The sequence below is a fragment of the Lepisma saccharinum genome, chromosome 10 (assembly GCF_977018435.1).
Source record: "Lepisma saccharinum chromosome 10, izLepSacc3.1, whole genome shotgun sequence".
Taxonomy (NCBI): domain Eukaryota; kingdom Metazoa; phylum Arthropoda; class Insecta; order Zygentoma; family Lepismatidae; genus Lepisma; species Lepisma saccharinum.
This window is the reverse complement of record NC_139238.1, coordinates 21893665-21909140: the sequence shown is the minus strand read 5'-3', so window position 1 is coordinate 21909140 and position 15476 is coordinate 21893665. Positions and strand designations below refer to the sequence as shown.

The 15476-nt window shown below is 40.1% G+C and overlaps 1 protein-coding gene across 4 annotated transcripts in view; it reads left to right on the top strand.

The window, feature by feature from the left end:
* Positions 1-15476, top strand: part of LOC145993814 (protein brain tumor-like) — a 130831-nt gene that overhangs the window by 75129 nt on the left and 40226 nt on the right. For 2 of the 4 annotated variants that reach the window (XM_083129641.1, XM_083129642.1), the window contains exon 4: positions 13133-13182. The exons of 1 other annotated variant lie outside the window; for it this stretch is intronic. The gene's annotated coding sequence lies outside the window, so the exon portion shown is untranslated. Of the gene's footprint in view, positions 1-1769; positions 2228-13132; positions 13183-15476 lie in introns of those variants that run through there. One more of the 4 variants, XM_083129644.1, reaches the window with a different exon arrangement.

Sequence of the window (15476 nt, the reverse complement as noted above, 5' to 3'; positions counted from 1 at the left end):
AATATACAGATATACACTATGTAACAAAATTCTTCAAAATGAAATTCTAGAACATATAATAGTAAATCTCCCCATTGTGGAAGATGTGGCAATCCTACTTGTCAGTACAAAATTGTCTTCACATCTCTAGATGTCAGTTCTGACACTGCCGTAAAATGCTACTGCCAGTATATTTGTTGTATTGAAGAAATATCAGAAAATGGCTCCACTAATGGAACTGAAGATTTTCTTTGTTCTTCGGATGGCTCTACGGAGGCAAACGGGGGAGAAATCCTATTTTGGTTGACGATATCCTCCCTGCTACCATGCCCTACCCCAAACCGAAAGTCGACGATCTGTAGGGGTGGACCGGCTTGGAGATGCCAGGGTGAGGAACAGTGTTTTGTTTTGATGTTCGGCAAGAGGGCGGAAATCGACAGAGCCCGAAGCTTAGGCCTGCGCACGCACTTACGCAGAATATAGATCGCAACGCATTCCTGCGTTTTTACTCCAGTTTTTGCCCCCTTCTTATTTTGGAGGTTTTCATACCTCGGTACTGTTCTTAATGCTTTAATTTTTTTGGGTGCAAGAGCCGACAAGAGTGTTTGTTCGGCCAACAGAGGTCATTGCTGAAGGTCATGGCAATGCGTGGAGGGGTTGCGGGAAGTCGATCGAAGCTTGCGTCGTAGCTCGGTTTCAGGGCTGGCGAGAGGATAGAGAGGGGGTGAGAAACGCGTCTTTTTTTTGTGCGTGAAGCAGTGTTCCCCCAGAAAAAGCACCCGTGCGCATGCGTCGTAACTAACCCTCTTTTTAGGGCTGCTTTGGGGGAAGCTAACTCGATGGAAGAGCCTTTCAACGGGGGAAGAAGAGTCGTTCGTTTGTAGTGTGAGGAAGGGCGCGGCAAAACTCGAGAGCCGGTTGTTCTGTTAGTCTGGATGGTGATAAAGTCTGTACATTTTTTTTTTGTTGTTGACTGGAGCCATTCATTGGAAGATAGAGGAATCACCATTATGTTGGATGTTGTACATTGTTTCTTGTTGTGCTTGTTGTGTTGTGTTTTGGAACATTGAATCAGTTTACAATTTTCATTCTGAAAACTGTTATTAAAAAGTTAACGGGAGAGAGAAAGAGGCTGAGATACTACAAGACTGACCCCAACTAGCATAGTCTACGTGATAGAAGTCCTTGTCTTTATTCATTCGGGTAGGTATTTACTGTGTAATGTTCATTGGTGAATGTGCTTTGTTAGTAATCTTATGTAGTGTGTTATCGAATTTGAAGTTGTGTTGTGTGAACGTACCGTTTTAAAATTGTGCTGCGGCCTTTGTTTATGTTGTGACGTCACGCGGGGGTTGACTTGACGTCACACGATGGATGGAGGGGGAAGCGGTTTATTTCTGGAGCTTAGCGTGCATATAAATAGCAAAAAGAAAGGGGGTGGGAGTTGAATCTGCTAATCTCTAGATGAACGCACGAAAGGAAGTTCGACTACCATGAGATTGGGGGTGCGTCGGCAGTAAAGGCCGATGGGGGGTTGGTTTAACCCTCACCCCCTAAAACGGGAGGATTCCATTTTCGATGTTGCCCGTTTTGTGCGTCAATAAATGCGAACTGCGCGCGAATGCGTAGGGTCCCCACGTACGCACTGCCGCCAGGGTTGAGGGTGGAATATTACGCGTGTTGAACAAGAGATGTCGGGCTCGTACGGACGCCCGAGAGCGTCTGCGCAGTGAAAGTTCGCGGGGTGCCGTCGGATTGTTGCCGGCTGCCCGACAGTAGTGTGCAGCCGGCCTCCGCACAATGTATTTGATTCGGAACGTGATGAGGCCTGGACCCGCCTTTACCCTCGTTGTTGCTTCATGCCCTTTGTCTACCCAGCTGAAACTGCGGCTGGACCGCCAGCAGCTTGGGTCGGTTGTCGTGGCGTCTAATCGCGCGCGTTTTAGCCTGTCAGCTGTGTGTGGAGCAGCTGCTTAGCTCACCGGACTGACGCCAATCTGTTTTTTGGCCCCGCCCAGCAGCACGTGGTCAAAATCTCCCCCTCCTCATCTTGGCTTCGACTTATTGTGTTGTGGCGCGGGGTTTCATAGTGTCTTTTGTGTCGTCGGGTTGTGTTCGCGAGCTTGTCGTGAAGTGAGGAAGTGGGATAACTTGGCTGTGGCGTTTCGGTGGTGGATGTGGTGAACTTGAGAGTGCTTTTTGTGGGATAAGTGACTTTGGCAACAACGGTTCGGATGGCTTCTTCAAGGTAAGGTTTTATTTTATATCCATTTATCAAAACTTAACATATAACACTATTTCTGAACATCGCATATTATCTGTGTTTGAACTTTCCTAAACACTTCTCAAACTCCGAAAAAAGGACTGAACTTAGAATCAATTAGTGAACGCAGACTACCATACGGTTGACAACTGCGACGCTACTTCAGCGGGAAACAACAATAATAAGCTGACGACTCGGTACGTGATAGACTGGACTTTTCCTTGTTTGTGAGTCAACAGCAGTTATTATGCAGGGCTGCGAAAGACAGCGCAAAATAAACACGCGCGGGAAACTGCGCCGCTTTTAGTATCGACGCCTTTATCGGCTCGTCGCCGGCACGAGATAGTGCAGCGGAAGTGCGTATACAGAGCGGTGAACTTCAGGGATCCGATCGCTTTGACAATCTTGTCGCCGCTTCACTTCAAAGCTAATTCAGTCAGTCATCCCTCTACCAAATTGCGTTTTACAATGCAATGCTGATAGGTTGGCCTACGGTTCTAGTTTGATGTCCAATCTGACAATTCATAGAATCGTCATTCATTCTCCGTCGCGATTAGCCGAAAACAACGCAAGGAGAAACACTAGTGATTTGGAATGCCATATCTCTTAGCGAACCTGGGTACAAGTTGACTTGTAGTTCGAAGAAGAATCGTGCCTTGTACGTCATAAAGAAGGCAATGTGTTGTTTTAGAATTACAGAAACTGATTCGTTTGGTTTCGTCAACCCTTTTGTGGGTATATACTAAAGCAGTTATTGTTGATTGATCCGTGGCGGGCTGGTTTTCACGGCGCGCTGCGACGGCAGGGGTGTCGGGTTCAAATTCCGGGCTAGGCATGGGTGTTCTTTGTGAGTGTCCCTTCTTCAATTTCATATGATACTCATCTTCGCGATTAGCCAAAAGCGACAGAGAAGCTACGCTAAATGACAAGTCAAATCAAACCGTGAAAGCATTGTTTACAATGTTCGATTTCACCTTGATACGTAATTGTATGCTGTCTCCATTATTCTTAATGTCTAGAATGGACGGTGGAAATATTTTTGTCGCTTAAAATCACCATCTGTTCTGTTCAAACAGAACTGACGCCGGGTTCTGTGGAGAAGTGGCTCTGCGTAAGGACGAAATCAGAGGGGCCAGGTAGTGGTTGACCCATTATTCATTTCTTCTGTTTATCCTTCGTCCACATTGTCTCCACATTCGCAAGGTAATAAGCGAACTAGACAGAAGCTAAACCGGCGAAGTTGTTGTACTCTTAATTTGAACATTAGAGCTCGTGGAGAAATACTCTTAATTTGAACATTAGAGCTCGTGGAGAAATACTCTTACTTTGAACATTAAAGCTCGTGGAGAAAAAAATGAAATTATTTAAAACTTGGCATTGTAATTCAAGTACAAAACATTTAGCACCAAACCAGTGCTCATTTATTTACTGTAAAGCAAAGCTTTGATCATAAAGTCGAGTAACACCAGAGGTTTCGTTGTAGCCGGGGAAAGCGAAGGTCAAACACTGATGCTTTTAGGTCAGACAATCTCGTGGTTATCGATGGGAATGTGTTTAGATGTGTAATGATGTGACTGACCGACCTCTGATATCAGTTGTAAAATTCTGCCTAAATCTGATACTGCCGCGGATCGACGCTCTTCGGCTAAATTACCTTTCCAACCGCCATTGATGCAAAGTGGAATTGTCAAGGGGATCGGAAATTGAGAGCCATTTGGGCGGGCTTTGTCTTCAAGCTTATAGCCAGCGCTTCCAATTCTTTAGTGCAAGTGGGAAAGGCTTAAAAATTACTGCGTCGTTTCTGTCCAATAAATATACAGGGTGTCCATAAATTGTTCAACCCATAATAGATCCAAATATCTTTACTGTTTATAGTTTATCGGAAACAGACATGGCATTACATTCATTGCCTCAAATAATTTTTAGTGAGCATAGTTCTCATCATCAATAAACATCTTCATGGGCACCCTGAGTGGTTTTCACAATATCAAGTCTATTGACTAATTCACCCCACGTGTTGCGGATCAAATCCACGGTGATTGATGCCACAGCCTCCTCGATTTGGACTTCATTTTACTACTGTTTTGTCCCAATGCCTGATGGTACCGTGTATTGCCAAGTACATGGAAGATTTTTTGAGATGTTCTTCACGTTAATACTAATGATCCCCACTCCACGTGCATAGAAAGTTTTTTTTATGGACAACGTTTATGAGGTGAATAATATCTGGACACGCTGTATATATATTTTCAATGTCTATTCCGTATAGGATGTAGTTCACTTCGTTACGGGCACACTGAGGTCTTATATATATATATATTATCATCGTCATATCAGCGTTCAGTGTTTGCTCTGCAGCTAGTTGCTGTGTTATGATTTGTGGTGCCGGAAGTTGAACAGTGGTCACATTGTGTTGTTTCATTGGAATCTGGGTGGAACTCTCAAAATAGTTGACTCTCCTAAGTTTGTTTCAGCTGTGAGAACGAACCTACATGTAGAAAGGATGTCGTAAAAAATATATATATGCCCCTCTTCGTTAATGTATCAACAACATGCGTATTACCAGCGTGCGAATGAACGGGTGTCACAGGCAAAGAGATGTTTTTATACCCCTCAAATGGAATGAGATTGAAACTATAGTATATTATAACTTTTGTTAACTATGTAAACAAAGACAACTGAAAATCATTCGTGTCCATTTATGATCCAGTCATACAATTATATTTCCCTGGCGAAAAGAGTGCAGCCTTGTGTATTAGAGGACACTATGCTGAAACTTAACCTACGTTACCAAGCCGAGACAATAGAGTTCGTCTCTTTCGAGCAGGCTGTTATAGCGTAGTGCTGATATTTTACTTGTATTAAAGGGTTCACAAAACTTATGGGTAGGTTAAATGAACATGAAGGTTGAACTTTGCAATAGAAAAATTGAGCCAAGTTTTCGGTGTTTATTAAGTCGATAGCTCTTTTAGTGCACGAGTTAGGGGTTTACTTAGAATGCAAATATACTGTTTCTAAATAACGTGTAAGGCCGTGGAGAAATACTCTTACTTTGAACATTAAAGCTCGTGGAGAAAAAAATGAAATTATTTAAAACTTGGCATTGTAATTCAAGTACAAAACATTTAGCACCAAACCAGTGCATTTAATGACCTCGGTTAGAACCAATGTTGTCAGGCACTTCGGCAATAGTTTCGTTTACTAACTTGTAACGTTCAAATTTGCACACCCAAAGAAACTACCTCCCGAAAAGAAATCACAAGTACGCCACTGAGTGCCCCCCTCCACCCCCAAGAGCAAAAAGCTTCATTCGCACAGTGCATATTACGTGTGTACCACTTTGCGACATTTTAAAATTATTCTCAGGATAGGTGTTTGCACGCTTGTCTCTTGAGGGAGTCGCGAATTCGATCCGTACTGAGCGTGCGAGGTATCTTAGTCGATAGACAAGTTACAGAGTGGCTGCTTGCATATACGTTGTGCAATTGCAGATACCGAGCAAGCATTCATAAAAATTAATGATTGCGTTAGTGTTTATAATTACGGTTTGTTCCCTACTGTAGCAATTAGATTTTCCATATGCCGAAGTGTATTGAGGAATTTAGAAATTGAAGGTTTTCATTCAGTTGTGGGGGAAAACGCGTTAAAATAAAGGAGCCTTTCTTGAGACTGAAGACACCTTGTGTGTGTACTAGGGCTAAACCAATACCGACATTTTAAAGTGTTATAATGCTACATGAAAAATGGGGAGTTATGTTATGAAAGGGATGTGATGTAATGAGTTAGTATGACTTTGTAACTTGCCTTTATGTTAAACTGAAATTACACAAGTATCAGGAGCAATCGGTCAGGCTATCATTATCAGTATCGGAAAATGTTGCTATTGGCTCACTCTTAGCATGTACGCGCAAACAATGGTTCTTTATATTCTATGCGTATACAATGTAGTGTGTACTCTTATTTACAATTTTCTTCCAAGTTTCAATGAAAATTTTACGCGTTGAAAGATACCTTGCGTCACGATGTTGCCATATGTTTGTTTACATTTTACTTTATCCAAACAGAGAATGCCAGAAGCTTCTGTTGTAAATAGGATTGTTATCATGTAGTCATCAGGATTGAACAATGGAATTTTCTTTCAAAACTGCGTCATTAGTTACACTTCGTAAACAATGCATGTAGACACACAGCGCGCGCTATGACGCCAGGGGTCCCGGATTCGAATCCCGGCATGCGTGTTCTTTGTGCGAGTGTCACCTCACAAATTTCATCGCATCGCCCATCCTCAACGTCGCTATTAGCTAAAAGTGGCAGAAAAGCGACGCGAAATAACAATCAAATCAAATGTAGACTGTAGATTTGAGTGTAGCACATCCCTGACTGAAGGTGCAAAACTTTTATCCGTTGCACAATTTTCTCGACACAGTAAGTGCACTTCTGCCGGTAATTTTGATTGTGCATTTCCTTTTGTGAAATCTCTTTTCCCATTTTTTTCTTTGTGAAAGTTGAATTTTTCTTAATTTAGTTTGCAAAGCGCGAAAGTTAGATAAATATTAGGTTTTATGAATGACAATTTACTCGCACTTTAAACAAAGCTGTTGAAGTAGGGGTCTGATAACAAAACTCCCGGAGTATCGAAATAGCAAGCACTCTTATTGACCAGAAGGTCGTTCCACTGGAAGATTCTGTAAGTACACACTAGACCAACAGATGGCACTGATATCTTGAACAACCTCGATGAATGATTCAACCATGGACGGCGACAGGATAAGTAGGGGCGCGATATTCATGATTGCAAGATCCTCCTAATTATTTAGTTTCACACAGCAAATACGTTATTAGTATTATTATTGCTTGATTGATTAATGTGCCTTATTTAACTTGGCTTTTCTGCCACTTTTGGCTTATCGCTAAGACGCGAATGAGTGATTTGATTAAATAGCCCTCACAAAGAACACCCTTGCGCAGGCCGCGATTCAAATCCGGGACCCCCGGCGTCGTAGCGCGATATGCTATCCACTCAGCCACGGAGGCCGGCTATTACTATTAGTGGTATTTCTTGTTTGCAGTAACACTGTATTCTTACAAGATTGTTTTTGCAGCTACGTGCGATAACTTTTTGCCCTACACATATTGGAAGTGAATACATTATATGCTGAGGTAGAAGCAAGAAACGAGACAGTAATATATCAGAGAAAGTGTAATTTATAAAATATATGAAAGTAACAAACGTGACCGTTGTATGCTGTAGAATAATGGGAACGGTAGTTTTACAAAGTACCACCTTATCGGGACTGAATCTACACTTTGGACATGAATATCGCCACTAAATTTTATTGTTATTGAGATGCAAATATGGAGTGCCCCCACCGACTCTACCAATGAGCGTAACATATTTAGGGGGAAGGTGCGATCGTTCATAATTTGCTGCTATTCGCAGATTATACTGGACTCTTTCGCACCTGCAATTATTTCACCACTGCAAACCGGAATATATATATATATATATATATATATACTAATTTGCATTATATCCTAAACTTATTAATTACACTGGACTTTAATTCGAACTCCCAAGTTCAAATAAACAAATAGAGTTCGAAATGACTAAAATTCGAATTCACAAACATTAAATATGGTTTCAAGGGAAATGAAACTTCGGTTCGAATTAAAGAAAGTCCACTGTATATTATATACAATGTTTTTTGGTAACCATTTTGTGTTGTCTTCCTCCACACACTAGTGACTGACTGACTATATTTAGTTTGCCGAACTAGTGTTCGAATTGATTGTTCCTTTCCCCCGTAATATCAGCGTCAAGCTGCTATTCAATTTTTACCAAGTCACCATTGTAGGATATCTAACTACGGAGAGGATTGTGTCTTTCAAATCTGTTTCCCAAATCACACGAGCCTGTATGGTTCTACTGTCACCATTCAGTTGGTCCACTCACCCCGGTAGGGTACATGTAAAAAATAAGTGTGAAAAACAAACGTGAGGATGTTGCATAAATAACCCGAGTTGCTTGTAAGCGGAAGAGCTTTTTCGGAATGGACATGGGAGGGATAGAAAGGGAAGTTCGTGTAAATGGGTGACACGATAGGCATGGTGACTCATTTTCCGAGTGCGTGTGCAAGGAACCGGTTTGCTCTTGATACCAGGTGATAGGAAGCGTGAGGGGAATTCTCATTACTTACCTGGTTCAGCGTGGCATTCTCTCTCACTTCCTCCCTTAAATAATAATGAAAAAAAATCCCTTCGTATTTTGCCTTTTACATTCTCGAATTACGGTTCTTCCCACTCCCTGTAAGGTGAAGGCAGGATTTATACACTATTGTGAATGTCGACGTAGTCGCTTTACACGAAACTCTTTCCTGATAAAAGTTACATGAAATATGAACTGGTGCTCCGAGGTTTATTTACGAATAATGTAAACGAAATTGCATATCCTTTCGAAAAGCCGCTATTCAAAATCCTGAAAAAAATAAATTGCGTAGAATTCCTTCTAGAGAATTCACCTGAATCTTCGTGTTTGCTTTCTCTGTTGTCTCGATTAGATATCTGCCATAGTTCCCGGCTATGGAACCTTGCTCAGATATTGCGAATACCATATACAGACAGGCTAATCGAACCAGAGACCCCGTGATTTACAAGGCGTCATATGGGATGCTCTGGTAAGATGAGACTCGAGTATGGATAGAGTCCTGAACAGTCAAGTAGTAATTTTAAATTTATTACATACATACTATTAACGTTGAATACATCATCATATTTATTTATTAATGTGTTCACATACCAAGTGAAACAAGCACTCGAAGTTAAAAAAATATACCAAACGAGCTCCCCGTTTGCACACAAGACATAATTGTAAGTTTGGTCTTCCCGATCTAGTAGTGGCAACATGGTCGCCTGTAATGGAGGGTTCTCAGGTTCGATCCCCAGTGCACAGTGTTCTGATCCCACTTTAAAGTGTGCGACCAGTCCTGTTTAGCGTATCTGAGCCTAACGTGGACTTTAAAATTTAAGCAATTGTAAATTAATCAGAGTGAATCTGTACGTGTGGTACCTACTGTTCCTTCTAACACAGATAAAAATTGACGAGTTAGTGAAGCTACATGGGAAACGCCAGTAATAAAACTAATGATGCAAGGGAATATTTTTATTGATCACAATGTATTCCTTGTTACCCTTGTTAAAAAAAATCATTGGACTAAATTACGAAATAAACTATTTTTAACAATTCCCCCCCCAGGTAAATACTATGTAATTCGTGGTAATTATAATATTTTGTTACGAAAACGACAGTCCTGATCTGGTCTCTTCTCATATTTCTAAGTAGTTCAAGTTCACTTTTAAGAAGTTTTATTTTCTTTTGGCATGTTTTGATTGGAATTTGTTTTTGATACATATAATGAAGGTACATACCGGTGATACAAGGCAGTGCTTCTGAGGCCTTGTCATTACATAAGGCGCATTATATTTATTTTGCAAGTGTTTCCTGCGAACGGAAACAATGCGTCGTTATGTCTGTGGATTTTTCATAGACATGAAACCGCACCTCTGATAAGATTATCAGACGAAAAAAATACTTCATTCTGTACGTGCTTCGAGTCAGAAGTCTTATGATTCGAACCCTGGATATAGCATGAACATCGCATTGTTTTTTTTGTCACGTCACCCTTATACTCATTAAGGTAGAAAGGCAACGTAAAAAAAACAAAACAAAAAAACATTTTAGAGTAATTCCGTTCACGTTCTGGAGATTTTGCATATGTTAATGTAAGCTTTCATTTCATTCGGTGATTGTAAGAAGTGGGTACGCAGAAACAGCATTATACCAAAAATTTTATTTAAGGAAAACAATTTTCATAATGATACACATACTGTGGCAATTGAGATTTGTCAATTCTACTCTGGCATTATTTTAATCTAACTGTTATCCGTGTCATAATTAACCTAGAGAGCCCGAACACTACGTTGGGTGTTTACAGTCAAAAGATGTACGTAGTTGTTAACCTCTGCTAAACTTGCAATGGGACGTTCAATAGAAGTTCTGTTACTCTTAGTAGAGTAGGTGGGTCATGCAGTGGCCTTGTAATAAAAGGAAGTCCAGGTTTCTCTGTGGGAGCACATGTGAGTGCTTCTGATTTCGCATCAAACCACAAGTCCAGTGTGGTGGCATTTGATAAATTTCTGCAAGGGGAGTTCTATCTCTACCAGATTAAAACAGCTATCTGCCTATGCTGCTGATATATTAAGAATGGCAAGATCAAAGCAGACCATGCTAGATACATTCATAATGTTGAAAAATGAGGCAATAAAATATGGTCTAATAGTAAATGAAAGTAAAAACAAAATACATGAAATGTGGGAGGAAACCCAATAAAGAAAATAAACTAATAAGAGACAATGAGCCTTGATAATGTTGAATCTTTTAAATACATAGGCTCAATTGTGAATACCAATAATTCAATAGAAGAAGAAATAAGAGAAATAATTATAGCACGAAACAAAGCTTTTTTTATGCAAATGAAAAAAAATATTACAAAATAATCTCCTCAAAAAAATCAAAACTTAAGTTATATTGGACAATTAGACCAGTGACAACATATGTGTCTGAAACATGGGTCCTGAAAGATAGCTTAATACAAAAACTACTAATATTTGAAAGGAGAATATTAAGAAAAATATGTGGCCCTCCAAAATGAGCGATGGCTCTTGGAGAATAAAAACAAATGACGAACTAGACAAGTTGATTAATCATAAGAATATAATTCGATTCATAAAAGCCCAAAAATACAGCTGGTAGGGCATATTGAACGATTGTCCAATGAGAGAATAGTCAAAAAGATATATAAATGGAAAGCATTTGTCAAGAGGCCAGTAGGTAGACCTAAAGTAAGATGGGAAGATGATGATATATTCATTATTCTAATATCTCTCAAATTGGAAGTAGGCTGCCCAGGATAGAATTAAATGGAAGAAACTCATAAAAGAGTTGTAGCGCCAAGTAAGAAGAAGGGGACTCGAGTAACTTCTCTTAAAGCGCCATGATATTAAATCAATTGCATGTATAGCGCACCCCAAGTACCAAATAGAAAAGGGGTGGGGAAGAATCTAACTTCATTCCCCTTTCAAATACCGCCCTGCATAGGACGAACCCTACGGTGTTCTTTATTCTGCATGTTCTGAAGAGTCTGTTCCATATTGCATTTGGTTGATTTGCCAGCTAGAACACGTTACATTCGAGTAGCGTTTATTCAACAGTTGTGTGCGCGCGTGTCGGCTGGTTGCAGCTTGTAGCTTCTGGCAAGCGAAAGAGAATCCCTATTAATTTGCACGGCGGTTAGGTACAAATGAGCAAGTCATGTGAAATCTGACCAGAGCAGAGATATTCGTTTACCTTCAGCCGGGGAGCGACCACAGTGGAGAGGTATTCAATAATGCACAAATTGGAAAGGTCACATGCTACATCGATTAGGAATACCTTTCACAGGTCGTGCACTCAACGGGCCTAATTATTTATCGAGGTTTTAAGTTAAAAAGTTGGTTTCTCGTCATTTACTAGGGCACGCGCTTGGTTGTCAAGAGGCATTTGAACTGAAGGGAGCAACTTTGGAAATTCCACATTATTTTACTAACCGTCTGGAAAAACCTAGAATTGGGAATTTGATATATTTGTGATGTTGCAATTTGAAACTTCTAGCAACATTTGTTGTCGAAATCCGCCGTAAGTAATGGAAAGCTTTTTCTAGACAAGTCAATTTGTCGAAGAGAGAGAGTTTTTAGTACGCGATGCATCTGAAGAGATATTTGTTTTCGTCAACGTGTAAGTGATTAGGGGGTTTCCACTTGTTTCTTTCACTTTAATTTGTAGGAAGTTCACAGCAAGCACACTTCGTGTAATTAGTAACATATGAGTTTGTACTCGCCGTATTCTCTCATGTACGGCGTACGAAAAATGGATTGCAAATTATTACATTCGATATGGACGTCGCCAGACATTTTTAAAGGGGCGGGGGTGTCATGCCATTGATAAAACTTGAATAGTAAAAATAATTGTAACAATTGTTGTCATGATTATAACAAATAAACCAATTTTATTAAAAATATATATCCTTGGAGAGACTTTTCTACTTGATTCACGAGATCCGTGATTATCCAGCACAACTGCTTTTCATTTTCTCTAGGTTTCATAGAGCTAGTAGTGTACTGAAATTAGTGGTTAATCTGTTTTGTTATTAATTTTGACACACCTCAAGAGAACTTTAAAAGCTAGGGTAAATTTTAGTCTTAAAAGTTTGTTGTTTGTCCTCTGACAGTAAACCTGGTTCCTGTATTGTGCTGACTTCGAACAACGAATTTTCCTTTTGAATCCTAACTAACCGAATCTTATTTCTGTTGTTTAAAAACAGCAAACTTTCTGCTTTTTTTGTAACTTGAAATGGAGAATGTCAATTTCAGTGAGGGGGTTCACGGACCGGATCTACCCAGACTCCCATGACACCCGGTATGTGATCCCAGCCCCCTCTTGTATCTTCACGCCTGTAAGTCTGTTAATTTTGACATTTCTTCCGTCTTTATGACACATTTTGTTGGTAATTCAATAGCTGGATGGAACTAATATCTTCTTGTAGGTTGGATGCTCTTGCTAGCAGGAGCGCATGACCACGGGTAAAGATATTCACGATTGGAACTTCTCACATGAATTCGAGAGGACGAAGATCTTCACATTGTTCGACAAGTTAAAAGGGTGCTCATTGTTTTTAATTCTTCTGGAATACTTAATGTATTTACGCATGCAATTAAAAAAAATAATCCTTTTGTAGAAGTGCATTTTGTTGAAGTTGGTACTTCGACTATTCGTAACACATCCGTTTCTGATTTTAGGATGGCACTGTGGAGCTCGCATCCGAACTGGTTGTGGAAGCGTAAGAAAGGTAACGTATGATTCCGGATTATATGCTTTTGGAACCCCCCCCTCGTATTTCTCCTCAGCTTTTTTTTTCTTTACACATTGATGGTTGTGGATCAATTTCTGCATCTTTTTCTTTTGGAGCTTGCTTCTTGGAAAATTCCTTTTTTTGTTCTTGTTTGCCGGCATGCTTATTAATATGCACCCTTTTCCAAATAGCTTTTCATTATTGATGTTTTTATTTCTGTAAATAGAAACCCTGTTTCCAGTACCAGTTCGTAGCGACCTGACTATAATTCTATTTAAGTGATTATCTGCAGGTGTCATATATATATAGTTGATGTATGTTTGTAATATTTGCTTTTGATTGTGAATCTATTTGGGTTTCGGCTTCTTGTCCTACCCCTCAGCTCAAGATAAACAATTCTCATCTATACCCTGTACCAGCTAACTGTAGACCAGACGAACGAGAACAAGTCTCTGCGCAAGAAGTGACGAGAGACCTCCACCAATGAACAGTGAGAGAAACGGGATTGCGTAATGGACTACTGGAGTTACCCAATTTCCCTGCTTTGCTGTGTCAGCGTTGCAAACTGTTGAAACCGATAATACCGTACGCACATGGCAAACTTATCCGTACGCTTGGTTTAAGAATTTCTTAGGGATAAAACAGCAAGTTCAAATTTTGACAAGCGTGCGGACTAAGGGTTGGACCGTACTTTTGTACATGCCATGACATTTCGGTACAATACTGTACGGTTGGCAACGCTACACTTTCACCACTCGATTTCTCTCCTCCTCCTCTGCCATTATGCGCGACCGTGCTCTACAGTTAGCTGGGACAGAGTATATTCCAAGCAATATTCTATCTAATCTTTTGAAGATATTCCTGCTGTTCTTGGAGATGGGAAAATAGTACACACACACACACTCCGAAACGTGTCAATTGACATATATTTTGGCTCCAATAACTCATTGACGTGCATAAGCTACAAATGATGCAGTTTTTTTTTTTGCTGTGTCAAGATATACACAGAAATGCATAAAAGAGTACTTTTATCAGCTGGTGTTCAGTGTGATGCACTAAAATGCATCAGTTGGGAAGATCAGAAAGATAACAAAACTACACATTTAGCTGTATGCATCACAGTGAACATCAGCTGATAGAAGTACCCTTTTATGCATGTGTATTTTGACACCAAGAAGTGCATCATTTGCAGTTTATACGTTATTGGAGTCAAAATGTGTATCAATTGACACGTTTTGGTTTCTGTGTGCAGTGTTAAATATTTTCGTGTAAAGAAAACTACGATTGGTTGGCTTGGTGACTGGTTCATGCATTTGGTACTTTTGAACAAAAGAAACCTCGCTTTTCTGTTTGCACGCAGACGTCATTTCCTGTGCTTGCCGCATGTCATTTCTGTGTTCCTTTCGTGGAGCTTGAGCATGTCTTCACTAGATGTCAGACTAGGTTTTAGTTCTTTGTCTTGTACAGTAAATCACTGTTACTCTTAAGTATTGTTGAGTATAGAAGTTAAATATTTACAAATTGTTTCCCTCAAATTGTGGATTAAATATTAAACGTGAATTTTGAACACTCCAAGATGCTTCCGTGCCACCCCTGCTTAATTTTTGTTCCCCCTAAGCAGTACTTGTACTGGTAATCGCAAAGTAAAAGTGTCGAATCAACAATTTATGGATGAGTTTGCATCGTATGCTTGACATTTCAGCGAAACTCGACATCGTTCAAATTATGAGGTATGGACGGACAGTAGTGGTAAATAGGAGTAAGTCTAGTTGATAATCTACTAATAGATGCTGGAACTATTATCATCTGCACGTCGTTCACAATTTGCATGCGCCGGCTCGATGGCAAGAGGGCAGGCAATAAGTGGTCGACTTTCGTATCTCGCCACCGAAGTTCCCGGGTTCAAATCCTGGCGTGCGCATGGATGTTCTTTGTGTGTGTCTCTTCATATATTTTATCATATCATCCCTCATTTCCATCGCCGCGATCAGCCAAAAGTGTAACAAAAGCGACACTAAGTAACGAATATTACAAATTGCATACGATGTTTATGATCTAGAAAGTGGAAATTTCATTGGTCAGTGTTGAGTTGAAAGAATAAGGAATTATGTTTAGGGAAGCTGGTTTTGTATTGTGAGTGCTTGAGGAACACACTTCATGAACTGTTTCTTGTCTCACAGGTTCGATTGATATGTTTTATTGTACTTCTACTTCACATTTCTATAGAGTCCGGACGCCAGAGCCTCTCTAGTCTGCAAAATACAGTCCAGGGTGTACTACGTGGAATGGAG